We start from the raw sequence: 27738 nt of genomic DNA on the forward strand, positions 1-27738 counted from the left end.
ACTCCAAGCGTGTCAATGGAGCTGCTGTAGAACAGTCTCAGCTTTGGAAGAATGCTCACTTTTGACAAGCTTTACCAAGTGCCTGGCTACTTTCCTCACCCCTCCACCCCCTCACCCCCACCACCAGCATGTGCTTGTGTACTTCCTTCAATCTGTGCTGCCTTGGCCCTCACCCCCGGCCTGGCCTGCAATGGAGCTCTTACCGCGGCACCGCACTGAAAGCCAGCTGGGAAAAAGCAACTTGCCTGTGCCCATCGTGAATGCGCTGCTCCTCTTCCTTGATGTCCTATGGGTGATGCTCGTGAGCACAGCGCAAGGTTGTGTGTGCTCAGCTCTGAGTTCCCCTTGAATTGCAGGTTGCCAGGTGCACGCCTTTTTAAAGGCAGTTGTGAAGAACGGCGTTCTGAAGTCATGCCAACGTGGGCGATTTATTTGACGCAGGGGGGATGATTCCAGCGAGCAGGGCTGACAATGAGATGCTAAAGTATTGAACTTAGGTTGCTGACATGTGAAATGTGGCCCGCCATTGACAGGTGGAGCAGATGATCGCAAACTGGTTTCACGATGGAGTGAAACCAATTTTTGGCCTTCCCGCTATATTGTTCCCCCTCCCGCCCGCCATGATGCCCGGTGCCAGTGGGACCAGACAATTCTGCTCATTGTCTTCCATGGCTATGATATTAACTTGAAGGCAGATTGGGAGCAGGGTGGCAGGAGGGGGTAAGGAGTAGGTTGATGGGAAGGTAGCGGGGTGGGGTGGGTGGTTGGAGTGCAGTATGACACGGGAAGCCTGAAGGTAAATTCAGCATATCTGTCAATGGTGTTTTAATGCAGCCAACTCATCATCATTTCACATCTAGGCTTGGTGTTGGTTGCTTGGCAGCAGATGTGATGAGAACCACATGGCAGAATCTCAACTCCAGTATTTATAGGGCCAATCCAAAGATGGAATCTGGAGGAACTTTGTTTTGCAGGCAAGCGAAAGTAGGGTGTGAATGAATTCAGAACACTCCAAAGCTGCTCCCCACTTTAATGAGAAACGCTTTATTTTACTGCTGGGTCTGTGAGGAGCCAGAGAGATATTCTCTTCTCCATATGTGGGAGAAAGATACTTGCAGCTAAGACAAAGGTTTGACTAGAGCTGGGTCAGGTAACTCAAGTGGTTGTCAGCAGGAGTACTGTGCCTGGATTCAGTGCAGGAAGTGCTTTACATTACCTATCTAGGTCTATGGGTGGAATCGCTGCAGATTTGCACAAAGCGCGGAAGCGGGCGAGAAAAAAATTTGTTTTACCCGCCGGCCGCAATAGCCGCATCCCCCCATACTCACCTCATTAATTATGCAGCCACAGGAAACCCGCCATCTTGGTGGTGGGCGGCCTCCGATTTGCCTACCATGCCGCTTCCTCACGCAGGGCGCCGTATTTAAACTGCAGCTGTGCGCACACTTCTCAATGCTTGCAGCCCAGAACAGCTCCGGTGAAGACATGGCCCCAAAAACCAGGAAGAGTGCAGCCCCCAATTCAGTAGTGTATCCCTGGGGCGCTGTCTGGACACTGTGGAGGCCCGCCGCGATGTCCTCTACCCCCCGCTCCGGCCACAGGAGGCTCACCAGTCTCACCACTCCGCATTGGGAGGCGCTGGCAGAGATGGCCAGTGCCAGTGCCATCCAGTGCAGAAAATGGATGAATGATCTCATCCATGCTGCCAGGGTAAGGCAACTATGTTATTGCTCTAAACCCACACACTCACAAGGCCATCACACGTTCATTGGCATCTTACTCACTGCCAGCTCAGGGAACATCGCCACTCACTCTCTCACACACACTCTCACCACACCATCTGGTCTCTTCTCCTCTGGATTCTGCCTCCTCAGCCCTCACCATCTTGAGGCCACTTGCACAGATCAACATGTGCCCCCACACACACCCTGAGATACCCTCCTTTCCCAGTACAGCCCTCGCCTACAGCCTCTTCCCTTGCCTGAGGCCACTTCTCCCCCTTCCTCAAGCAAACCCTAGTCCTGCAGCCATTGAAAAGCCACTCACATATGGCTGACCTGGTAGGTAGAGACCTACCCGTGAGCCCCCCTAAAAGTGATGTGGTGCTGTCTGTGAAGCCTGGCACTGATAACTGTGAGTGCTGACCCGAACAAACCTCCAAATCCCGAGTGAAGTGCAGGTCGCCAGGTGCTCGTCACTTATGTACAGTTGTACATACCGACATGCCTGGATGATCCAACTTGAGGGGGATGATTCTGGCGAGCAGGGCTTATTTTGAGACGCTAAAGTATTGAAATTAGGTTCCTGATGTGCGGCAGTGGGAAACGCGGCCCGCCATTGACGGTGGAGCGGATAATGCAAACTGGTTTCATGACGGTGAGAAACCGGTTTTTGGCCTTATTGCCGTATTATAGCCTCCGCCCCACCTGCCATGACTCCCGACACCAACAGGGTCAGAAAAATTCTGGCCTATGTTTCTTTGAAACTTCCAGCTCCAATCTACACAACTCATTGATCCTTCTGACTTCGTGTTATTTGCAAACTTGGGCACATGTCTCTCTCGCTCTTTCATTCAAACCATTGATATATATTCAGAAAAGTCACAGAACCCAGTAAATGTCCCTGGGGAACACCACCTCATATTCTGTCAATCAGAGTATGTTCCTTTTATCCCTACTCTCTGTCTTCTCCCTCACAACCAATTACCAGTCCATGCCATAAGATTACCTCTGATTATGTACACTTGTGGTTTTGCTAATAACATCTTGGTGAGAATCAGAAGCTGATTTTTCACCATGCCCGATCATCTTTCCACTGAAGTGCACAGAATGATAGTTCAATCTCTTTTTGGAGCCTGGTTTCCTACTCTCACTGTGACTTAGTTGGTTTGAAATTAAAACTCCTGGCCATTTTTTTCAAGTTATTGGAAAATAAAAACTAGCATGGCTGATTTTCCACGAGCCCATTTAATTCCGTTGACATGGATTAACTTCACCACCACCATCTCCACAGTAAGAGCTAAGAGCCTCTCCACCTACTGCATGGCCTATTCCTCAAAGGTGATGGGAGGTCTAATGGTGGAGAAGCCTCCTCCACTCCCGTATCTTGCCTTTGACAGATATGGGGCTGAATTTTCTCAGCCCTCTGGAGACAGGCTGGAAGCTGAGAGGGCTTCTAAAGTAGAGGCAGGACATACCTGGAGGAAAGTCTGACATCTTTCCGTCACCACGCGATATTCCCAGGAGCAGGAAAGGCAGCCGCTTAGCTGCCTGCCTGCCTCCAGTCAGGGGGCAATTAATTCAGTTGGCTGGCCAATTAACAGCCATTTTACCACGATGCCAGGAGTTTGCCAGTCTTGCCACAGCCTTCTGGTGTGTGGGGAGACCGCCAGCTATACCATGGCAGCTTCCTGGCAGCTTCCCAGTGGAGGCCTTTCTTTCTGGCTACTCCATGGTCCATTGATAGGCCCCCCAGCAGCAGCCATTGGCTCCAATGCTGCCACTGTAGGGTTCATCCCTCTGATCACCGCAGCCTCCTGCCTGCCCCTGGCACACTGAACAAATTTCTTACTTGTCTTTCAGAGGTGCCTCAACATGGAAGTACCGTCTCTCCCTGCAGCCTCAGCAGCGGCCCCCTCAGTTGGTTCTGCTGCTGGGGCTGCCAGGTTGCCGGTTCTCTGATTGAGCTGCAGCTCTGGGAGGGGGGGCTGCTATTTCTCAATTGATTGGCGGTCCCCGGCCATCAGCCTCTTAATTGACTATTGCTGATAATATCGTCCCCATTTCCCTGCTGTCCTCTGGCATGGGCCTGGGAACAGCTTTCAGTCCCAGGGGTGGGGCTTTCTTGATTCCAACCATCATGTGTCCATTTCTACTGCAAAGAAATCAATAATGAAGGTTAGCTGACAGTTAAGGAGTGCCTGGTAAGTGGCTTGGGAGAGGTGATGTAATGGATAGGGGGTGTGTGAGTGTGTTAAAGTGGACAGAAGGGTATTGGGGTTGTGCAAGGCCATTGTGTGTTAGAGGAACTGAACAGGCACACAAGCACCTTAACCTGAGAGCATTGCGAAAGGGTAGTTGGGGAAGTGTTACGTAAACTGGGTGAATAATATGCTGGTGGACCATGTTTTTTAGGAAGGCGAGAGGACTGCAAGTTTGTAATATTGCCCTCCAGGTGGCAAAATTGAGAAATCTGAATGTCTTGGTGACACCTGCGTCAGGGGCTGGATTTTTAGCCCTGCCTAAGGGTGGGAACAGAAGTGGGCGGGTGCAAAATTTGGTGCAGCCTGCCAGTGTGTCACTTCCCCAGATCCATCCTGAACACAGGCCATGTTCTCAAAGGCAGGATGGGGCTGGAGCGGGGTCAGCAGTGGTGGGTAGTCAGTTGAGCTGCTTAAGAGCTAACGAGCCCTTTTTTCAGAGGCTGACAGGGATTTTCTAATCAGCCTCCAGGACCCTGCAGGTGGCAGGGAATATTGGAGCTCCTTGGAGGTAGATCGGGGGAGGTTGGGTCAGTGCTCCAGGCAGACTTAGAGGCCCTCCCTGCCTACCAGGGTTTACCAGTAACCATAGGCTGCTCTCCATCTTCAATGTACTCCAGCAAGTCTTGAAGTTCTAAACCAGTAAAGATGTGCATGTCCCTTATAAAACCCACGAGATCTTGCTGCCATTCATTTCAATGGGATGAAAATCTGATACGTTCAGTAAGGGGAATGTGATCTTCCCCATCAGACATTTCATCATCCATGTGATGCTTGGTGCCCAGGCAGTAAAGTTGAAAACTAATCTGAAGACTACAACACTGAGAGTACAAGAAGATATAATCACTCCTGATATACAAGCTTGCATTATAAGTTCAAAAGAAAACATAAAATTATACTGAGTTTTAATGATACCATCTACACATTGAAGACACAGATATCAGTGATCGATTTAAATAATGGACTACAGATATAATGTACAATGTGCACATTCTCTTTTTACTATTTAGATTCAGTAATTGAAACTTTGGACACTCCAAAATCATAATTGGAATTTATCCAAATGTTCAATATTTCACATTATCACATTCCAGGAAATGACTTCAAAGCTCTAATTTAATGAGCTCTAATTCAATTCTCATGTCTGAATGATGTTTAGTAATTTAAACTTGGGTCTCATGGTTTAAAATATCATCTAAACCTCTTGATTAAGTGAAAGCCTTAAAATTCATTCCTAATCATCGAGTATTGTACCATTAAAATCAGATTAGTTGGACCTGGCTAAAATACTTTAACCTCATTCTATTTATCATAAGATTACAAGATGATCTTAATTTTTCCATCTTAATTTATCCATCCAAAGCAAGTGCTTCCTCTCATTCTGTAGAATGTATGCTTTCTGCTTCCTAAGCTTGTGTTCATTTGAAGTGCTTCCCCAGGGCGAAGAGGAAATGAGGCACCTCAGATTTTTTGGCCATTAATAATATTCCTCCGACTTCCACTTGGTTTGCGTCGACTTCTTTCACAAGATTGCTACTGCCACAATCCAAAGACTAAGTAAATGTAGCTTCGAGTACATTTTGTACAAAACCAAACATACAGCTGGGTGTACTGAAAGAACTGATTACATGTTTGGTTTCATTCTTTGTTTGAACAGGCAGTCATGTGAGCTTAGCTATGGGTCACTGATACCTTTAGAGGAAGTGTATTGGTCCTCTGAAAGACCATTAAAAAAAATCAATGGGTTATTGATGGAGAAGAAGATTGTTTTGGGTTTTCAACAGATGGCAACTTCAAAGCTTTTCTTTCCATTAATAATTATTTCCATTAATTATTGTAACTTTCTGTCCGTGCTACTGCAGAATTCAGGCAACTGGCAATTGCCATACTTTTCTGTACTATATCATTGGCCTTAAAGAACTCCATCTAGCCACTGACTTAGCTCCATGACTATGCACACGCTAAATAAATAAATAATTAATTGAAATCCTCAGAAGGGAACTAAAACCATGAACTCATTTACTTTTATAAACATTGATTTAAAAAATTATATATAGAAAAATGAAAAGGCTGGCGTGACACAAGGATGCAGATGTTAGACCCTCCCATACAATGTCCCAAGTGCTGGTTAGGAAATGCTGACATGAGCCTAGAACCATCAACTAGGCCACTGGGAAAATTAAAATGGGGCTTTCCTAGGCGTCGCCTCCAAACTGGCCACGGACAAATGTTGGCAAAGGCTTGGGAACAGAATGTCGTCTTTTCTCAGAAATGGTCAGAAAGAGGAAACTGAGCAGAAACAATAAATTCATTAAAAAACAAATCAAATATGATGCAGCACTCACAGGTCATGGAGAAGTGGGTTCCATTTCAGAGCTACTACTTCAAATGTTTTGTAGCTAGTTATTTTCCTTGCAATGCAGAGAGCTAACTTCTGCTATAATCTGGGTGAGCTTCATACAAGGTTGTGGGTTCAAGTCCCCTTTCAAAGACCTGAGCATGTAATCTAAAATGGCACTTCCATGCAGCACTGAAGAAATGCCATTCAGACATTGACATGAGATTCTGTCCAGCTTCTCAGATGGATGTAAAGGCTCACAACATTATTATGAAGAAGAACATGACGTTTCTCCTGATGCCAACATTTGTCACTCAAACAACATCCCTAAAACTAATGATTAGATCATAAGACCATAAGACATAGGAGCAGAAATTAGGCCATTCGGCCCATCGAGTCTGCTTTGCCACTCAGTCATGGCTGATAAGTTTCTCAACCCCATTCTCCCACCTTCTCCCCGTAACCTTTGATCCCCTTACCAATCAAGAACCTATCTATCTCGGTCTTAAATACACTTAATGACCTGGCCTCCATAGCCTTCTGTGGCAATGAATTCCATAGATTCACCACTCTCTGGCTAAAGAAGTTTCTCTTCATCTCTATTCTAAAAGGTCTCTCCTTTACGCTGAAGCTGTGCCCTCGGGTCCTAGTCTCTCCTACTAATGGAAACATCTTCCCCACGTCCACTCTATCCAGGCCTTTTAGTATTCTGTAAGTTTCAATCAGATCCCCCCTCATCCTTCTAAACTCCATCGAGTATAGACCCAGAGTCCTCAAATGTTCCTCATATGTTAAGCCTTTCATTCCTGGGATCGTTCTTGTGAACCTCCTCTGGACCCTCTCCAGGGCCAGAACATCCTTCCTGAGATATGGGGCCCAAAATTGCTCACAATATTCTAAATGTGGTCTGACCAGAGCCTTATAAAGCCTCAGCAGCACACTCCTGCTTTTATATTCTAGTCCTCTCGAAATAAATGCCAACATTGCATTTGCCTTCCTAACTACCGACTCAACCTGCAAGTTAACCTTAAGAGAATCCTGGACTAGGACTCCCAAGTCCCTTTGCACTCCAGATTTCTGAATTCTCTCCCCATTTAGAAAATAGTCTATGCCTCTATTCTTCCTACCAAAGTGCATGTCCTCACACTTCCCCACGTTGCATTCCATCTGCCACTTTTTTGCCCATTCGCCTAACCTGTCCAAATCCTTCTGCAGCCTCCCCGCCTCCTCAATACTACCTGTCCTTCCACCTATCTTTGTATCATCTGCAAACTTAGCCAGGATGCCCTCAGTTCCTTCATCTAGATCATTAATGTATAAAGTGAAAAGTTGTAGTCCCAACACTGACCCCTGCGGAACTCCACTAATCACCGGCCGCCATCCTGAGAAGGACCCCCTTATCCCCACTCTCTGCCTCCTGCCAGACAGCCAATCTTCTAACCATAACAAAAACAGAATTACCTGGAAAAACTCAGCAGGTCTGGCAGCATCGGTGGAGAAGAAATCAGTCAACGTTTCGTGTCTTCATGACCCTTCGGCAGAACTGAAGCATAGTTAGGAGAAAGATGAAATATAAGCTGGTTTAAGGTGGGGGGGCGGGGGGAGATAGAGAAGTTGAGGGTGTGGTGATTGTGGAGATAAGCAAGCAGTGATAGGAGCAGATAATCAAAAGATGTTACAGACAAAAGGATCAAAGAGGTGTTGAAGGTGGTGATATTGTCTAAGAAAGGTGCTAATTAAGAATGGAAGACAGGACACTCAAGGTACAGCTCTAGTGGGGGTGGGGTGGAAAGACTGACAGGGCATTACAGGTATAGATTTAAAAATAATGGAAATAGGTGGGAAAAGAAAAATCTATATAAATTATTGGAAAAACAAAAGGGAGGGGGAAGAAACGGAAAGGGGGTGGGGATGGGGGAGGGAGTTTAAGATCTAAAGTTGTTGAATTCAATATTCAGCCCGGAAGGCTGTAAAGTGCCTAGTCGGAAGATGAGGTGCTGTTCCTCCAGTTTGCGTTGGGCTTCACTGGAACAATGCAGCAAGCCAAGGACAGACATGTGGGCAAGAGAACAGGGTGGAGTGTTAAAATGGCAAGCGACAGGGAGGTTTGGGTCATTCTTGCGGACAGACCGCATGTGTTCTGCAAAGCGGTCGCCCAGTTTGCGTTTGGTCTCTCCAATGTAGAGGAGACCGCATTGGGAGCAACAAATGCAGTAGACTAAGTTAGGGGAAATGCAAGTGAAATGCTGCTTCACTTGAAAGGAGTGTTTGGGCCCTTGGACGGTGAGGAGAGAGGAAGTGAAGGGGCAGGTGTTGCATCTTCTGCGTGGGCATGGGGAAGTGCCATAGGTGGGGGTTGAGGAGTAGGGGGTGATGGAGGAGTGGACCAGGGTGTCCCAGAGGGAACGATCCCTACGGAATGCCGTCAGGGGGGGTGAAGGGAAGATGTGTTTGGTGGTGGCATCATGCTGGAGTTGGCGGAAATGGCGGAGGATGATCCTTTGAATGCGGAGGCTGGTGGGGTGATAAGTGAGGACAAGGGGGACCCTATCATGTTTCTGGGAAGGAGGAGAAGGCGTGAGGGAGGATGTGCTGGATATGGGCCGGACACGGTTGAGGGCCCTGTCAACGACCGTGGGTGGAAAACCTCGGTTAAGGAAGAAGGAGGACATGCCAGAGGAGCTGTTTTTGAAGGTAGCGTCATCAGAACAGATGCGACGGAGGCGAAGGAACTGAGAGAATGGGATGGAGTCCTTACAGGAAGCGGGGTGTGAGGAGCTGTAGTCGAGGTAGCCGTGGGAGTCGGTAGGCTTGTAATGGATATTGGTGGACAGTCTATCATCAGAAATTGAGACAGAGAGGTCAAGGAAGGGAAGAGAAGTGTCAGAGATGGACCATGTGAAAATGATGGAGGGGTGGAGATTGGAAGCAAAATTAATAAATTTTTCCAGGTCCAGACGAGAGCATGAAGCAGCACCGAAGTAATCATCGATGTACCGGAGAAAGAGTTGTGGGAGGGGGCCGGAGTAGGACTGGAACAAGGAATGTTCCACATACCCCATAAAGAGACAGGCATAGCTGGGGCCCATGCGGGTACCCATAGCCACACCTTTTATTTGGAGGAAGTGAGAGGAGTTTAAGAAGAAATTGTTCAGTGTGAGAACAAGTTCAGCCAGACGGAGAGTAGTGGTGGATGGGGATTGTTCGGGCCTCTGTTCAAGGAAGAAGCTAAGGGCCCTCAGACCATCCTGGTGGGGAATAGAGGTGTAGAGGGATTGGACATCCATGATGAAGAGGAAGCGGTTGGGGCCAGGGAGCTGGAAATTGTTGATGTGACGTAAGGTGTCAGAGGAATCACGGATGTAGGTGGGAAGGGACTGGACAAGGGGAGAGAGAAGGGAGTCAAGATAACGAGAAATGAGTTCCGTGGGGCAGGAACAGGCTGACACGATCGGTCTGCCAGGACAGTTCTGTTTGTGGATTTTGGGTAGGAGGTAGAAGCAGGCCATCCGAGGTTGGGTGACTATCAAGTTGGAAGCTGTGGGAGGAAGATCTCCAGAGGAGATGAGGTCAGTGACAATCCTGGAAACAATGGCTTGAGGTTCTGTGGTGGGGTCATGGTCCAGGGAGAGGTAGGAGGAAGTGTCTGCGAGTTGACGCTCAGCCTCCGCGAGGTAGAGGTCAAAGCGCCAGACAACAACAGTACCACCCACTAGTACCTTGCCTCTAACACCATGGGCTCTTATCTTACTGAGCAGCCTCCTATGCAGCACCTTGTCAAGGTCTTCTGGAAGTCCAAGTAGATAACATCCATTGGCTCTCCTTTGTCTAACCTACTCATTACCTCCTCAAAGAATTCTAACAGATTTGTCTGGCATGACCTCCCCTTGATGAAACCATGCTGGCTTTGCCCTATTTTATCATGCACTTCCAAGTATTCTGAAATCTCATCCTTAATAATGGACTCTAAAATCTTACCAACGACCGAGGTCAGGCTAATTGGCCTGTAATTTCCTGTCTTTTGCCTCACTCCCTTCTTAAACAGGGGGGCTACATTAGCAATTTTCCAGTTCTCTGGGACCCTCCCTGACTCCAGTGATTCCTGAAAGATCACCACTAACGCCTCCACTATCTCTTCAGCTATCTCCTTCAGATCTCTGGGGTGTAATCCATCTGGCCCAGGTGATTTATCCACCTTCAGACCTTTCAGTTTTCCTAGAACCTTCTCCTTGGTAATGGCCACCACACTCACCTCTGCCCTCCAACTCTCTTGAACTTTGGGGATGTTACTCGTGTCTTCCACCGTGAAGACTGATGCAAAGTACCTATTCAGTTCCTCCGCCATTTCTTTGTTCCCCACTACTACTTCTCCAGCGTCATTTTCCAGTGGCCCAATGTCCACTTTTGCCTCTCTCTTACCCTTTATATATCTAAAAAAAAACTCTTGCAATCTTCTTCTATATTACTGGCTAGTTTACCCTCATATTTAATCTTCTCCCTCCTTATTTCTTTTTTAGTTGTCCTCTGTTGGTCTTTGTAGGCTTCCCAATCCCCTGGTTTGCCACTGCTCTTCGCCGCAATGTATGCTTTCTCTTTAGCTTTTATGCTGTCCCTGACTTCCCTTGTCAGCCATGGTTGCCTCGTCTTCCCTTTAGTATGCTTCTTCTTCCCAGGGATGAATTTTTGCTGTGTCTCCGAAATTACTCTCAGAAACTCCCGCCATTGCTGTTCCACTGTCTTTCCTGCTAGGCTCATCTCCCAGTCAATTCTGGCCAGCTCCTCCATCTGATTCCAGCTTTTTCCTCTCAAATTGCAGGGTAAATTCTATCATATTATGGTCACTTCCTCCTAAGGGTTCCTTCACCTTAAGCTCCCTTATCAAATCTGCCTCATTACACATCACTAAATCTAGAATTGCCTGTTCCCTAGTGGGCTCCACCACAAGCTGCTCCAAAAAGCCAACTCGTAGACATTCCACAAATTCCTTTTCTTGGGATCCACTACCAACCTGATTTTCCCAGTCTACCTGCATATTGAAATCCCCCATGATCACTGTAACCTTGCCTTTCTTACACGCCTTTTCCATCTCCTGGTGTATTTTGTGCCCCACATCCTGACTACTGTTCGGAGGCCTGTACATAACTCCCATTATGGTTTTTTTACCTTTGCGGTTCCTCAACTCTACCCACACAGATTCTACATCATCTGACCCTACGTCATTTCTTGCTATCGATTTAATTTAATTTCTTACTAACAAAGCAACCCCACCCCCTCTGCCAACCTGCCTATCTTTTCGACAGGATGTATATCCTTGGATATTTAGCTCCCAGGCCTGATCCCCTTGCAGCCATGTCTCCGTGATGCCCACCACATCATACCTGCCAATTTCAATCTGAGCCACAAGCTCATTTCCCTTATTTCATATACTGGGTGATTAACATATTATGGGGCCTGACCGTGCACAATTTAGCTGCCACATTTCCTACATTATATGTAAGTGAGGTGCCAAGCTCATGTTAGTAAAGGTATTGGAAGAGGAACAAAGGCCACTTCAGTTTTATGTGGATTGTCAAGGTACACCAATGGCCATACTTTCAACCGCTATTTCCTTAAAGAGTCATCCAGTGCTTACATAGCGAAACAAATTTTTGTCTTTCTTATATGCTTGCAGATGACATGAATATCCATTAAAAATAATAGAGTGGGGGCAGTCAATAGCCAGTTCATAATGTATCACAGGTTCTTCAAAATATTGCTAGTTTAATAAAGTACATAACTATTGATGGTGTACATTGAGGCACAAAAGACAATGCAGAAGAGAAAAAGAATAACATCTAAACCTTGAGTTTTGAATTATGAAATTAGGCTTAAGGAGTTAGAGTTAATGACTTTGGAGAAAGTCTTAAAGGGAGATAGTTGAGATTCATAAAGTTAGGAAAAGATTACAGTTTGTAAGGGCTCAATTTTATGCCCAATCCGATTGGGCGTGAAATCGCCCGATATTTCGGTCAGCAGGTGTGCACAAAAGTTGGAAGTGTGCCCGCTGACAATTAAGAGGGAAATTAAGTCCATTAACAGGATTTTTATAATCTCTATGGTTAGGTGCCTGATTGTGATGCTTGGACATTTTTTTCCTGATTTTAAAAAACTTTATTTCATGGTTTTCAGGTCTTCAGCTCCCTGAGGCAGCTCTCTGCCTTTAGGGAGCTTTCTGTCAGTGCTCGCTCACGCCCACATTGACGTTATCACCCGCCCTCCTCCCACCCCCATCCCTGCAGTACTGAGCTTTTCAGTTCGCGCTTCATGCTGGCTGGCTGTTAATTGGGCAGCCAGCGTGAAATCGCAGTCGGGCCGATCGCGGTCGGTGGTCCGTTTCCCAGCCACTCCCGAGCCTGCTGATCGCGTCCATCTGCCAAGCTGAAAATTTAGGCCTATGAATGGATTGTCGTGATAGGAGAAGGAAATAGGCAAAAAGTTAGATTAGCTGCAAGGAAGTGTTGGTTTTCTCAATGGTTTAATTCTGCAACTGGTTACTGATGGGTATGCTATAATCTTTTAATAAGGCATTTGATCAGTTCCTGATGGAGAAGGACAATGGGGATGTATGAGTTAACTTAATTCACCTAGATAAGCATATGGTTAATCAGTGGCACCCAGCGTGAGGGAACACTTATCCAGAATAGCTCCAGAAATTATTTTTTGTTACCTCTCCCAAGAGTCAGCACAGTCGGAAAAGAGGAGAACATGAGTTTGCACTGTCTACTGGAAAGGGCAAATATTGATGGGCGCAATGATATTTTCTTGCCCGACTTGTAAAATACAGCCAAATCACTGAATATATGTGATTCTGATTCCCCATCCACAAATTAAAGCAACCTGAATAATTTAATTTAAATGAAGTGGGTCGGAAGAGAGTAAGACCAGAGGAGCTTCTAACAAAACATGACAAATGACAACCAGATAGAAATGAAGCATACTGAGAACAGAAATGTCCTCCAGAAAATTTTATTCAAGACTTTATGAATCAGAAAGGATTTGAAATTGATTGAATTTTTTAAGGATAGGTAAAAATGGGCAGAATTTTCCCTGCCTGTTGGCGGTGGGTGTGATCGGCGAAACGAGTGGACAATATGGCGAGAAGGTCAGAAATTGGTTTCATGCTGTCGAGAAACCAGTTTGTGATCATCCGCTCCACCTGCCAATGGCGGGCTGCGTTTGCCACTGCTGCATGTTGGGAACCGAATTTTAATACTTTAGCATCTCATTATAAGCCCTGCTCACCGGAATCATCTCCCACATCAAATTTACCAAACATGTCGGTGGGAAAACACGCCAGCCCAGAACACGTCTTGACAACCGTGACGTGCAGAAGTTGGGACTCACTGTTAGGGCCTTGCTCAGATGACGGACATCCAAGGAGCAGAAGATGCTGGAGCACTACAGCTACCAGACCCTGGAGGAACACGTGCACCACATGCTGGGTGGATTTATACAGACATGGCTTCACCACAAAGCAGCTCACCAAAGGTGGAAGGTCACTGTTGATGTCTGGGGTCTGCTTTGGTTCATCACGATCTTGGCCGTGGTCAGCTATGGATGATAGTCAAGGCAGTGAAGAGGGAAGTCTAGGTTTGACTGGGAGAGAAAGATGGACCGGTGGGTGGGGTGAGGTTGGGAGGTGGGGGAACGATGGTGTTGGGGGGGGAGGTGCAGAATGAGGATGGTAGGGTGGGCGTATGGTTGGAGGAGGGTGTAAGGGTGTAAGGGAAGGAGCTCAGAGGGGGGAAGGAGTTTGGAGGAGGGGAAGGAGTCCGGCAGGAGGAAGTTTGGAGGGGGGAAGGAGTCCAGGGGGAGGTAAGAAGCTGGGGGAGGAAGGAGTAAGGGTGGAGGAAGGGGTAAGGGTGGAGAAAGGGGTAAGGGTTGAGGAAGGAGTAAGGTTGGAGGAAGAAATAAGGGTGGAGGATGGAGTAAGGGGGAGGATGTCCAGGCGAATGTGTGTGGAGCCAATGACTGTCTCCTGGGGAATAAAATGACGGTGGGCATGGAAGGAGGGAATGGTGAGTATGAGACAGGGCAGAGTAAGCTGGTAGAGTGGGAGGGTGAGGGTGCGATGGTAGCGGTAGAAGGGACGGCAAGGGTGGTTGGTGTGGACTCGGAGGCAGACACGGACCCTAGGGGTGGGAAGGAGGTCAATATGGATGGGGTGGGATTCTCTGGAAGATAAGGAATGTGCACATTCACCTGGACACCCTGGAAAGAAAAGGGTTCTGGCTGGTAGGTGATGGTGGGGAGGTGGAAGGTGATGTTGGGGGAGTCAGCAATGATAGGGGAAAGGACATGGGTGACTTCGGGAGGGAAAAGGACAGGGAAGCTGAAAACATACTTAACAGCCACCATGCTTCTGAAATCAGAAGTGAGCGGAGCCTCGTGTTGGACGGGTACAGGTGCTGCATGGGAGTGCGATCAGTGGCTGGGCGGATATGCAGGTCGGCTCAGATGGACAACTGAAAGTGAACCTCAGCAGGCAGCATTGAAAATACTCAGGACATTGAGATGAATGTGATGGAGGAAGGCTCTGTGTGCGTGGGAGAGTGCTTGCATGAGGCTCCGAAAGGCCCTGCCACATGCACACTTCTCCCTCTAGAATCACTTGTGGTGCTGCTGCATGTAGCTGAACTGCTAGTGGGGGAATGCGGTGCGAGAGCTCATGGAGACTGTAAATGAAGCTGAAAGACAACATGGCAAAATGTGTTCACCTGTGCAACTGCTTGTGCTCAGAAATTCTTAACTTTTCAAGGTCTACCACTTCTTCTAAATGCTGCCCTGACATCTGCAGCAGGAGTGGAGACGGCCTGTGCGATGATTGGCCCTGTTGCCTCTGGTGACTTCAGCATGGGTTCTCTGGACAGCCAAGGCCTTGAGGGCCCTGACTTTATTTGGCTGTCCTCCTGTGGGCCAGCTGCTCCCTCTGCGGTGACAGAGGATGAGGTTGAGGGGCTCACAGGCAAAAGGGACTCTGAGGGAGAGGACAGCCTCTGAGATTCCTGAATGGATGACCCAATGGTGTCCAGCTGCTGCTCCACCTCCTATGGGATGCCCGAGAGCCCCGACCTGACTCCTTGAGAGGAAGGAGCACCGGAGGGACGTCGAGGTGTCCCGTTTCGCTCTCGCATTGCCACTACAGGAAATCACCTATGGCGACCGCAATGGATTGCAGGTCTGCACGCATCTCCGTGTTCTGCTGGACCAGGGTCTACATGACATCCACAATCCATTCCATGGAGACCTTCATACGCACACATGTGGGCACCACTTAATCAGAAAACCGACAGATGCACTCTTCTGACTCACATGCCACTCTGTTGAGGGCTTCCAACAGCCTTATGTGATGTTCCCCCGCCTTCTGCTGACTCTCCAGGGTGAGTTGGAAGGCCGAATCCAAGAGGCTCGTCATATGTCTCGAACCTCACAGGTGCCTCTTCCCCAGCAGTCCTCCGAGTGCCGGGGATCTCGGCTGAACCTGCCTCCTCCTGCTGCGGACACGTGTCCATGTGGTGACCACCAGATCGTGAATCCGAGCCAGCTCTAGATCTAGGTCCCACCGAGGTGTGTGTATCTGCGCTGGTGGAGGGTGTGGGTAAGCACTGTGACGGGTCTTCCAGGCTGCGTATTTCTGGTTCTTCAATGGAGGAAGTGGACTCTTTGCTGGAGGTGAGGACCTGGGTGGAGCTGAGGGACTGGCTGGCTGAGGGTGTCAGTTGCTTGGCAGAGCTCCCTGTGAACCAAAGCAGAGATAATTAGTGCATGGCAGCAGAGTCAAAAGCAGGAGAGAGAGCACTCACATTTGCATTGAGAGAGGATAATGTGGTGCAGGATCCTTTCGTGGGTTTTCGCTGTTGACCTCACCGTTGCCGCAGGCACAGTCCGTGTCCTCACCAGTCAGCGCAATGGCTCTCTCCTCAAAGTGAGTGAGGGAGCTAATGTGGGCCACTCCACCCCCGGCCTGGGACCTCTCCCTGCTGATGTGAATAGGCTTCTCCTGCATGAAAACAGATGGTGAGAGTGTGAACAGGACACATGGCGCTACGTGGAATGTTTGTGTGGTGAGCGGAGCCATGGATGAGATAAGGTTGCGAGTCCAAAGGATATAAGCCTGATGGAGATGTGAGGGTGTGTGTGAGAGTTAGTGGTGCTGTCCCTTGGTGTGTGAGATCCCTGTGGATGTGTGATGGGTTTGGGAGCGTGTGAGTTGAGAGTGATGAGAAGAGTGACTTACCCTGGCAGAACGGATGAGACCATTCATCCTCTTCCTGCACTGGATAGCTGTCCTCTTTTGCAGGGCATTGGCACTGAGCACTGCTGCGACCGTCTCCCATGCTGGACTGGTGACCTTGCTTGCTGATCTTCGCCCAGAGCCAGGGTAGAGGACTTTGCGGTGGGCCTCCGCAGTGTCCAGTAAGGGCTAGAGGGTGGTGTCATTGAATCTGGGGGCAGCATGCTTCCTCCCTTTGGCAGCCATCAGTTCCCAGCAGCTTCCTATCCCTTTAAGAGTGCTAGCTCTGTGCTGGGGTGCCCTTTTAATATGGTGCCCGGTTTACTGTAGGCCTGAGTGACGGTGGGGTGGGCGAATCAGAGGCTGCTCTGCCAGTGACCTGGTGTGTTTGCCGGAGATGCATAATTAATGAGGCGGGAATAGGACAATATGGCGTGAAAAGCCGCCATTTGCACTTAGTGCAAACCTGGAATGAATCCACCCCATGTTTTCACTGGAGAAGTTCTGGGCTGCAAGCATTGAGAACTGTGTGCATGGCTACAGTTTAGATATGGCACCCGGAGTGAGGGAACGGTGAGGTAACGGTGTGGGTGATTCAGAGGCTGCCTGCCAGCGAGACGGCGTTTCCTGTGGCTGCATAATTATTGAGGTGGAAGCGGATGATACTGGGTGAAAATCTGCCATTGCGGCTGCCGGGTAAAATGTCGTTTTTACACCCGCTCCCGCACTTAGTGCAATTCTGGGGCGATTCCGCCCGATATCTTGTCTTGCACTAATTGTTTTGCATCATGTACAAATAAGACCTAATAAAGTTGGAGTAAGGAACAAGTCAGTTTCTATGGTAATGAGAATAATATTTTTAGGATTCAAAACTTTTGGCATATGTGGCTTTCTTAAATCGAAAAGTTAGTTTTGGCAATGTGTTGCATAAATTTGCTTTGCACAGTAAAATATGAAGATTATGACTATGATAAACTGACAGATTCAGGGAAATAACTGTCCCCCGGGCCAGATTAAGATTATTTTATATATATTTGATCTGAAAAAATATTTAATAATTGCTGAAAAGAGAGACATGTTACCGAAGCTTTTCACCTTGCACTCAACAGGACAAACGCAAAAATGCCAAATTTCAAATGATCACGACAATTTATATTACAGAAAAAAAGGATGCTGATTGGTTGGCAAGATGACCCTGATTGATCGAGGTGTTACAATGGAGAAAGCAATGGGGAACCAAAGGCTCCTCAAGCTCCTGGGTAATTTAAAAAATGCACAAGGCTTGAACATATTCCTTTTATTTGCAGAGATCGGGTCCCTGCATACGAATGTATGACGCTTCTAGCAAACATAAATGAGCATGACTGATCATCTTAAATTGGTTGTTAGTGTAGCTATCCTGTGGGACAATGGCTATCCTGATCATATCATTGCTTGTTGTGTATCATGCAAACTTGCAAATGGGCCACTTTCAGGCCTGAAAAGTGCCCAGTCTACTTCAAATTACACTGGAAAGGCAAAGTATCTCAAAACTTTGAACAACAGGTTAAGCGAGCCATTTCACGTTGCTACTATACAGTGGCGACTCGACCACTAACAGGATGCTGCAGTCAGTTCAAAAATATGTTCTGCCTACCACACAATTGAGTAACATTGTGTATGAATATCATTGCCAGTGTTATGCCAAGTATGTAGGCTGTACATCCCAATGATTGGCTGATTGAATTAAACAGCATGTTCCTTCAGTTTTTCATAATAGACAGAATACAGGCCGTACTCAACCAACCTGCGTTTGCAAAACCCAAAATAAAATGTCCACAGTTAGATGTGATTCCGTGATTGGTCAGCACTTACTGAACAATCCTGAGTGTGTGAATAGCTACACTATCAAGCAATTTAAGATAATGAGTCGAGCTCCTAAAGTGGCTCATTTACTCTTGCTAGAAGCAACATACATTCATACGCAGGGACCCATTCTCTGCAAACAAAAGCAATATATTCAAGCCTTGTGCCTTTTTTGAATTACCTGGGAGCTTGAGAAGCCTATATTCTCCATTGCTTTCTCCATGGCAATGCCTTGGCCAATCAGAGTCGACTTGATACCAATGTGCACCCTTTTCCCCTGTAGTTTAAATTGTTGTGATCGTTTGAAATTTGTCATTCTTGAGTTTGCCCTGTTGAGTACAAGAGCGTTGGCAACATGTTTCTCTCTTCAGCAATATTCAAATTCTGTATTACCAAGCAGCTGTTGGTACAATAATTTTAATACTGTGATAATCAAAATAAACTGCAACATAAACCCAGTCATAATTTGGTTGAAAATAAATTCACCTTACTTATGCTCCATCTGCCTTTCCTTGTTTCTCCGTTTATTTGTCTCTCCCCCAGTAGCTCCTCTTTCCCAACCAACATTTCAGAATACTTCATAAAATGAGTACCTATATTGGCTCTTTGAAAGAACTATCCAATTGGTTCCACTCCCTCTCTCTTTCCCCATAGTGCTGCAATGTTGCATAATCCATCAATTTGAACTCTTCTTTCTAAATCTTAAGAGATAATTTTTACATTTACCACCCAGGTTCATCACCAGCTCCTTGTAGAGCTATCCAGTTTTCACTGCATATTTCAATAGGACGAAAATTAGGTAATATCTACAATGGGTGGGCGGGTGATCTGCTCTACCAAATTGCCAACCAGGTTACCCCATAAGGTGCATTTATCAGTTCTGAACAGTTCTAATGAAAGGTCACTGACCTGAAATGTTATCTCTGATTGTCTCTGCACAGATGCTGCCAGACCTGCTGAGTATTTCCAGCATTTTCAGTTTTTATTTCAGATTTCCAGTGTCTGCAGTATTTTGCTTTTGTATGAATGTTAAAAATGTGAAACGTCTTTCATGAGGCTTATAGATGTCATGCTACATGATGTTCCACTTACTGACTGTAGAAGTCAGCCGCGAATGTAAAAGGCTAGTTCAACATTATAATCCTATTGGTGTACTTAAATTTTAAAAAAAACTCAATTTTTTTCTGAAAGAGAACACACTTTCAATTTAAAGCAACATTTGAAAAAAAAACTGAAGATTTTCTTAAATGGCACCTTACAAATTGGAGCAATTGTTCATTTTTTGAATGAGACAACAGATGGCTATATGTGATTATATTAAGTATCTCAGCAGGAAAACACCTACACAGGTAACATGCATCTTTTCCAGTGGGCACAATATGGTCTCAGTTATCATTGTGGTGCTTGGCTAATTCTGAGCCTGAATTCTACCCTCAGGGTGTGGCTGAAGTCAGTGCGGCTAGAAGCAGATGTAAAACCTGCTCCTGGCCAAGTTCGTGCAGTGAACGTGATCTTGCGCTGGGTGGCCTATTAAGGTCCCGCCCAGTGTGAAACACAAATGCCAGATGTGTTTTCCGTGCATGGGGGTGGGAACATGTCGGGCACTGGGTCCAATGGGAACAGGGCAGGGTGTTCAAAAAACAGAAGAGGCAGCTCCCTGAGGGCTGCCAGGAGTTGTGGGAGAGGCTGAGGGAGTTGTTTTGAAGCTATCCAAGAAGCGTCCTGGTGTCCAGTCATGGCTTCAGCAACTGGTCATGGGAGGTGAGAGGGTAAGTCACTCTGCCCCCTGTTTCTCAGATGAGTGCCTGGGAGAGATGGTCGAGGGGGGTCAGTGCCAGTTGGCATATCTTAATGCCCAGGGATGGTAAGAGAAGGTTGTCCCATCTGACCAAGAAGGCCTGGACAGAGGTCACTGCCCAGGTTAGTGGGCACAACATAGTGCGCCACATGTGGTTTCAGTGCCCCAGAAGGTTCAACGATCTTCTGTAGTCAGCAAGGGTAAGTGCAGAAATGGCTTGGACCTGTGCGCAGAACTTTAGTTGGCTGCCCGTTGCTTGGAAGGTTCGGGGTCTAAGAGTGTGTATGCCAACTGGCACTGAAAGCTGCCCTGTCAAGGCTGGGATGTCAGCATGACTGGCCTCAATGCATTGCAGGGTGAGATGTGCCACTGTGACACAGCTGTCTAATGCCTGGGTGGGAGGGCAGACAGGGGGGAACCAGGAAAGGACATTCAGGGAGACAGAGCAATAATGAGGCTATTTTTCCCTGTCAGGAGAAGAGCAGTCATATCGCTGCAGAGTGCTGCAGAATGGGTGGAGGAGTGCCAAATCTGCAACCTCACATCCCAGTGCCACTGTATCTGGTGATGCTGCAAGGACTGAGGAGTACCCAGACATGGGACTGAATACACCCTCCCAGGTGGAGCCTGCTCAGGCTCCAGCAGCCAAAGGATGACCGCCAAGGTCATCAGGGCCACCAGGACAGCAGAGTCAGCAGCTGCCTCCAACACCACTGTCAGCGATGGGGGGCGGGCACCAAGACACAGCACCCGCAGATGTAAGCTGAGGGCACCTCGAGCACAAGGTGACACTTTTTGCGGTAATCATTTTGACACTTGTTTTAGGGATAGACACTTTGTTTGTTCTTTGTTTGTTCATGTGAAGTAACATAAATATTTACCTGTCTTAAATGGGGTGAGTCGGCTGGATGGTTTGATTAGGTGCCAGGTGCAGCACGGGCTGGTAAAAGTGTGGCGTTGTGTGGTGCTGGCCTACTGGGTTGGGTTCTCATTTATTGATTGTTAGAAAAGGAGACAGTGCCATTGGCTTGACAAGGCCTTGATGCCTTGGATGCCTAGCTGAAGGTTCATTGCATCAAAGCATCCCTGCTGTCCCTGCCTCCACGTATGTTCCTGTCCTCTGCCTCGAGATCCTCACCCTGTGCCTCCCCAGGGTCGTCCTCTGAGCCATCACTTGAGTCATCCTCTGTGGCCTGTGGAGCTGCCTCGCTTTCCTCAGCCTCCAGTGGATCCCCCCCTTGCCAGAGCCGGGTTGTGCAGGGTGCAGCATACGATGACAATGAGGGAGACACGCTCTGGAGGATACTGCAATGCTCCCCTTGACTGGTCCAGGTATCTGAAGCGCATCTTCAGCAGCCCGATGGCCCTCTCCACCACCGCCCTTGTGGAGGCATGACTCATGTTGCATCTCTCCTCGGCCTCAGTTCTTGGGTGACGGAGTGGGGTCATCAGCCACCTCTTCAAGGGTTAGCCCTTGTCACCCAGGAGCCATCCATCCACTCCTGCAGGGGCCATGAACAGCCTTAGTACCTGTGAGTGCCGCAAGATGTAAGCATCATGTAAGCTCCCAGGGTAACGGGCACAAACTTGGAGAATCTGTGCCCTGTGGTCACAGACAATCTGAACATTCATTGAGTGGAACCTCTTTCTGTTTACAAATACTCCAGGCTGACCTGCTGGTGCCTTGATGGCCACGTGAGTACAATCTATTATACCCTGTACGTGGGGGAACCCAATCATCGCAGTGAAGCCTCGTGTCCTCTCTGCCTGGCTCATCTTGTCTGTGCAGAAGCGGATGAACATGTGAACATGTCTAAACGTAGCATCAGTCACGAACTTGATGCCATTGTGTGCAGATGATTGAGAAATATCGCACAGATCCCCCCACTGAGCCCTGAAAAGAACCAGAGGCATAGAAGTTGAGGGCCACTGTGACCTTCAAAGTCACCGGCATGAGGTGTCCACCCATGCAGTTGGAATGATCTCCGGACCTATCATGTGACATATTGCTGTCACTGTGTCCCTGGAGAAGTGGAGTCTGCTGCGGCACTGGACCTCGGACATCTGGAGGTAGTTTGAATGCTGCTGATCACACTAGACACTGGGCAGTGGTGTCTTCGGTGTGCCTTTCCGCCTTGGCCTCCCTGCTGGCTCTGCACCAACTGAGCCCATGCCCCTCCTCTTAAAGGTCTGCCCCTGGGATGCTTCCCATGCCCACCTGGCCTCCTCCCTTCCTGCCCCTCTCATCCTCTTCAGAGGAGGTTCCACCAGTGGAATACACTATCCCCATTAGATGGGATGCAGAGGACCAGTGCCTTGAAAATGAAGGAGCACTGTGCTGTAATACTCAGAGGAGCCTTCCAGGGAAGATGAGGACCTGAGATGCTGCAAGGCAGGCTTGACAATCAAACGAGATGCCAAGAAACTCTGGGACAACTCTGTACTCACACAGAAAGGACTGGCAATGACAGAGAAAATGCTGCTGCTCCGGGGGCCTTTTGTCCAGCCTGTGGATGAGCAAGTTATTGAAACCTGAATTCCCCCACCCATTTTGCCTGTACGATGAACTAAAAATCGCACGGGCAACGTAAAATCGTGGTTAATAGGCGTTTTAATAACCTTAATTGACCCTTTGTCAGCGGGCACTGCTCCCACTCCCGCGTGCGCCTACTGACTTCAATATTGCGCACATGCGCGATGACGTCGGGATGCACGCCTGATGTCATTTCACGCAATTCTACATGCATTCGTGCACCTGCCCGACCTCGGAACGCAGGGCCTGGTGGTCGCTGTGGCACTGTAGATGCAGTTAAGAAGTTAAATGGTCAGGATTTCAGAACATTCAGTGTCAGCCCTGTTTTTGGTCTGTGGTGCACCTCCAACTTTAATTATCCTTTTCTAATTTTTATTCCTGCTCATATTCTATTGATATTCGGTTAATTTTTACGTTCATCAGCATTACTTTTTGGCAAAACATCTGGTTCCATTCACAAAATATACAATGTCATTATGGATTATTCTAGTAAAATACTCATATTTCCTTTCACTGAATTGTTATGGCGCAGAAGGAGGCTATTTGGCCCATTGTGTCTGCACCAGCTCACCGAATGAGCAACTCAACTCGTACCATTCCCCCACCTTGTCCCCATAACCTTGCACATTCTTCTTTTTCAGATAGCAGTCTAATTCCCTTTTGAATGCTTCAGTTGAACCTGCCTCCACCACACTCCCAGGCAGAGCATTCCAGATCCTTACCACTCGCTTTATTGTACTAATTACTTTAAATCTATGCTCTCTTGTTCTTGATCCTTTCACAAGTGGGAACAGTTTCCCCCTATCTAATCTGTCCAGAGCCCTCATGATTTTGAATACCTCTATCAAATCTCCTCTCGGCCTCCTTTTCTCTAAGGAAAACAGTTCTTGTTTTGGGTGATATCAGTGAACCATTGCAGGGAAGCTATTGTTATTCTATTCGGACATTTTTCATTGTACTCTTATTTCATTTCTAAAAATTGTGGACCAATATTTGGAGTTTCCTTTCTCTCTGAAATGGGCCATTTTTGTAACTTAAAATTAATTACAATGTACTGCAATTGTGTACCTTAAACTGTGCTTATTAGTAAAGATCAAATGCTCACTTACAATGAATTAAGTGATAGTTTTTCATCTAATTTACCACTGCCTAGCTTAATTTGTCATTGATTCTAAATTACTATGTGGGAGTGGAGAAAACAGCACTGTATGACTCAGTGGTAAACATATGTGATGCATGCTTATGACCTCCTAAGGTTGGTCAGCAGGTTGGTTTCTTTGTTTCGAAAATAGCTTTGTAAAATGAAATTACGACAATGCAAAGATAATGGATTGAAAATTAGAACTAGATGATTAGCAAAAGTAAGACATTTCCAGTGTTTGGCTGCTGGTGTGGTAGCAAAACATGGCTGCTGTGTTGTGGTTGGGGGAGAGTATTGTAGTCCTTCTACTTCTAGAAATAGAAAGTTGATGCTCCCTTTGGTAAGAAATCCAGTTTAAAATAATTTAGTTTTAAAAACTTACAGCTGACCCACATTTTTACCGGTTGTCAGTGAGGCCCACTTGCCTAGATTCCTTCAAGGGCCTAAGGCATGGGAATCAGATGCCCAGAGTCCTCTGATCCCAGCCCTACCCTTCCTACAGCAATGACCCTTCTTCAGAAGAGCAAAGACTGTGGCCCAGATTTTCGTCCCCAGTTTGAGTACGCAGAGTCAGGAGATTTCCCTGCTCAGCGAACCTGGCATTTCGAAATATCCAGCAGGTCTGACAGCAGTCCATATGACCCTTCATCTTCTTCTGACTCGAAACGTTAACTGTATTCCTCTCTGCAGATCCTGTGAAATAAGAGGCGGGGCGGGTGACCCCGGAACGAGCTGCAGAGTGCAGAGGAGTTTAAATTAAAAAAGAATAAAACAAAAAACAGCTCTCCAGCCGTCACCCCCTCCACCACAATTAGACTTAATGCCCAGTGGAAAACTGGGCCTGTGTGTTAGATGGTGTAATTCATTTATGTACATTGTTTTCCTTGCTATGGAGGGAGCCTGTGTAACCTGGAACTGTAACAAGAAAACATTGTACACAATGATAAAGTGGCAGGACGAATAAAAATAAACTGAAGTTATATAAAGCAACTCCTGACATTCTTCAATTAATGCAACCATAAAGTAGGCAATAAAATGTTGGCAAAACATCCAGTTCCATGCACAAAATACACATTGTCATTATGGACAATTCCAGTAAAGTCCTCACACACGTGTTCTACGATCGAAAGAGGCAGAAGCTTGCCAGCAATTCACGGTAGCTGTTCCGTCACAGATAGGATAATCCAAGTAATACCTTTCAAAAGCACTCAGTGAAACAGCTCATGTTGTTGCTATCTTCATAAGGCATTACTATGTCTGGTGTTGCTCCTTGCATTAGACATAACAGGGGTCATTGCCACTAATAGAGACAGTTTATTTAAAGTTCTTTGACATTCCTGCTACATGTGCCTTGGGCCCACATTACAACAGTCTATAAACTTCATAAATACTTCATTGACTGTGAAGTGCTTTGGGAGGTTCTGGGGTCACGAAATGTATAAATACATTTTTCCCTCTTTCTATGCTCAAGCAGTTAAAGATAATTGCATATTTTCTACCTGTTGGAATATAAGAAAATGAATGGCAATGTCTGCAAATTTCTGACATTTCCATGGACAGAAATGCCCACATTTGCATAGGTAATAACTATGAGGCTAACAGCAGTTATATGAGGCTATGAGGCTAACATTAGTAATAATGGAATCAATCAGACTTAACTTTTAATAAAAACAAAAACCTACCGCGGATGCTGGAAATCCAAAACAAAAACAGAATTACCTGGAAAAACTCAGCAGGTCTGGCAGCATCGGCGGAGAAGAAAAGAGTTGACGTTTCGAGTCCTCATGACCCTTCAACAGAACTGAGCAAAGTTAGGAGAGGGGTGAAATATAAGCTGGTTTAAGGTGGGGGGGGGGGGGAAGAAGTTGGGGTGGAGGGGCGGTGGGGTGGTTGTAGGGACAAGCAAGCAGTGATAGGAGCAGATAATCAAAAGATGTCCTCCCCCATCCCCACCCCCTTTCTGTTTCTTTCCCCTCCCTTTTGTTTTTTCCAATAATTTTTTTAGTTTTTTCTTTTCCCACCTATTTCCATTACTTTTAAATCTGTAACTGTAATACCCTGTCAGTCTTTCCACCCCACCCCCACTAGAGCTGTACCTTGAGTATCCTGCCATCCATTCTTAATTAGCACATTTCTTAGATAATATCACCACCTTCGACACCTCTTTGTTCCTTTTGTCTGTGACATCTTTTGATTATCTGCTCCTATCACTGCTTGCTTGTCCCTACAACCACACCGCCCCCCCACCAACTTCTCCCCCCTCCCCCCCCCCCACCCCCCACACCTTAAACTAGCTTATATTTCACCCCCCTCCTAACTTTACTCAGTTCTGCTGAAGGGTCATGAGGACTCGAAACGTCAACTCTTTTCTTCTCCGCCGATGCTGCCAGACCTGCTGAGTTTTTCCAGGTAATTCTGTTTTTGTTTTTAACTTTTAATATGTGTGCATATGTGCATTTAGACATGGAAATACAGAAATTGCTATCAGAGATACCCTACTCCACAGGTTATGCTAGCACAGACCCTTTTAGCTAGATCCTGCACAGGTATCCATACAATAGTGGGAAGTTGAGGTAGGTGATTCAATTAAAAAAAGTCCTTAAAAGGGATTTGGATAAATCATTGCAAATTATTTACAATTAATGAAGAAAGAGGACAGATTTCTCTTCAAAAGAACCAACATCGACTTGATGCACAAAATAGCCTCCATCTGTGCTACATTGTTCTGTGATTCTATGATTATTGTCCTGTAGTTTGCCACTATAGATACCACAGAATGTTAGGGCTGATATATTTAAGAGTAAATTAATTTTTAATAATGTGATAATTGATAATCACTGCCAAACAACCTCCCTGGCACTGAAAATTTAATTTTCTGCAGTATGGACTCTCATTCCTTCCAAAGTTAATTAGTGATGGTGATTTAAGAAAAAATCCCATTCCTGATTCTCTCTTAATCCCACTGTCTTTTTAAATCTTTATTTTGCTTTGTGTACATGATTTAAATTTAATCTATACTCCCTGCTTTGTATTTCCTTGTTTAGATTCTGAGCAATTCAATAAGGATTCTTCAATATGCTTAGTGTTTCTTGCCCTGCTCACACATGCCTTTGATGCCCTGTGGAGCATACTGCACTGGATCAGACACAGGATTAGAGCTAGTCTCTGTTCAAAAGCCCGTTATAGCCATCAGCAAGGTTAACCTTCCTTCGCCACTGACTGCAAAATATGAGCCAATAATGTTTTTTCTGCATAGCCCAGAAGCTCACCAATTAATAGACAATAATCATTAACACAAGATTATGTCAAAGGCAGAATTGATATTGGATGACAATGGGTTCAAAAACAGCAGAGTTGCTCCAATGAATCCTGGCCATGTTTGGTTAGGTATTGATCTCTCTGAATATTCCTGGGGTCCTGCTTTGCCAATATATGTACATTGAAGCGACTAATTCTCTCTGCTGAAACCAGAGGAACCTGACAGTCAGAAATTTGCTAGAAAGAAAGTGCTGTTACTCAAGCTGTAAACTCCTGATAGATTTAACTTGTAAAAATTAGTGAGATTTCTAAGGCCTGAATTTTTCAGGTGGTGGACAGGCTCGGCGGGAGTGGGCGGGGGTGGTTGCGGAGCTGATTGCCACCTAGGATTGGCTCCGCGCCACCATTTTATCTGGGCAGGCCAATTAAGGCCCGCCCAGCGTAATATGCGAGCTGTAGCATTCAACGTTACCTGTGCAGGCTGGGGGAGGAGGGAGAGTCGGGGCCAGCGCTGTTTCACGCATGAGTTTGGAAGAGCGCTTCAATCTCCCTGAGGCAGCTCTGGGCTACCTC

Source organism: Cetorhinus maximus, chromosome 17, assembly GCF_964194155.1.
Source record: "Cetorhinus maximus chromosome 17, sCetMax3.hap1.1, whole genome shotgun sequence".
Lineage (NCBI taxonomy): Eukaryota > Metazoa > Chordata > Chondrichthyes > Lamniformes > Cetorhinidae > Cetorhinus > Cetorhinus maximus.